This window comes from Saccopteryx bilineata, chromosome 8, assembly GCF_036850765.1.
Source record: "Saccopteryx bilineata isolate mSacBil1 chromosome 8, mSacBil1_pri_phased_curated, whole genome shotgun sequence".
Taxonomy (NCBI): domain Eukaryota; kingdom Metazoa; phylum Chordata; class Mammalia; order Chiroptera; family Emballonuridae; genus Saccopteryx; species Saccopteryx bilineata.
The window spans coordinates 82,770,167-82,771,562 of record NC_089497.1 but is presented as its reverse complement, the minus strand read 5'-3'; the positions used below and the strand labels follow the sequence as shown (position 1 = coordinate 82,771,562).

The 1,396-nt window shown below is 41.1% G+C and overlaps 1 pseudogene; it reads right to left on the bottom strand.

Annotated features, from left to right (window-relative positions):
• Positions 1-358: 358 nt before the first annotated feature.
• Positions 359-477, bottom strand: LOC136312322 (small nucleolar RNA U3; annotated as a pseudogene).
• Between the last annotated feature and the right edge of the window lie 919 nt (positions 478-1,396).

Sequence of the window (1,396 nt, the reverse complement as noted above, 5' to 3'; positions counted from 1 at the left end):
CTTCACCAATTATTATGTGTGTGCCCCTGGTCAATCACTTTGTGTCCTGACTTCTTAATTTGTAAAATGAAGGTACTAACAGGACTTCAGAGAATGTTAGCATAGAGTAAATCAGTGATTTTCAACCTTTTTTGAGCCGCAGCACATTTTTTACATTTACAAGATCCTGGGGCACACCACCTACCAAAATGACACAAAATGACACTCTAACACAGTACATATTATACATATAGTTAATAATATAGTTTCTAAATGTATTTATACTCACTTAGTGTGAAACCTGGGCCTGTTTCGATGAACACAAAAGGGATATCCTGGCAGGAATGGTAAAAAGACACACACGAAGCTCTTCCTCAGCAGTTCTCAGTCTCTCTCTGCTTTTAGTTTTTATCACAGTCAAGCTTGAGAAGCTCAGCTCACATATATATGTGGTTGACAGTAACAAACTATAGAAATGATCCCTGAAAGTATAGTCTTAGATATGTGGTTGAAAATGGGAGCAATGTCAAAATAGCTTTGTTGGCCAGAATGGGGAACTCCTTGGCAACAGATAACCAAAAACTGTCCAAAGGAAGATCAGCAAACTTTAGCTTTAAAGTTAGACAACATTGTGATGCATTGTGATGTATTGTATATCACCCTCTGCGGGGGCTTCTTTTAAAAAAAAAAGGTCAAATATCTATATACACCATCAGGATAGACATAACCGGCTGAGGCTGAGGCTTCATCTAGTCGTGCCAGTCCTGACCAGGATTAGAAATCGGGACCATGGGGAGGAGGAGTAGCAGTTTCAACTACTTGCCCCGGCCACATAATGACAAGTGCATGGCAGCCCGAGTGGGGACCTTCCTGGGCGTGGATGAGTAGCAGCCTACTATTGGTTTATCGCTAGTGGTCGGGATGAACCCTAGGAGGTGATTGGTCAGTGAGAGTTCCCTGTGCCTCCACTCTTCCTGTCGCTGATAGCTGGAGGGATTGTGAGGGGAATGTTTATGTTCAGATGGAGGCGGCTGGCGGCGGGCCGGATAAATAGCCTCCGTGGGCCATATCCAGCACACAGGCCATAGTTTGGAGACCCATGTTTAATTTCCCCACAGCACACCTGACCATGTCTCACGGCACACTAGTGTGCCATGGCACACTGGTTGAAAAACACTGAAGTAAATAAAGGTAAAGTTCTTGGAACACTATTTAACACATATATAGTAAGTGCTATATCAATGCTGATGATTACTGTTGATTATTTTTACATGTTTTCAGTTTACCATACTTTCCTTTGACCCACTCTTCCTACTTTCTTTTGGATTAATAAAAGTTTATATTTTCTTATAAAATATTTAAAAATAAAGATTGTTACTCAAGGGGTCACCAGAGATTACTTAATTGAAGTAAATGT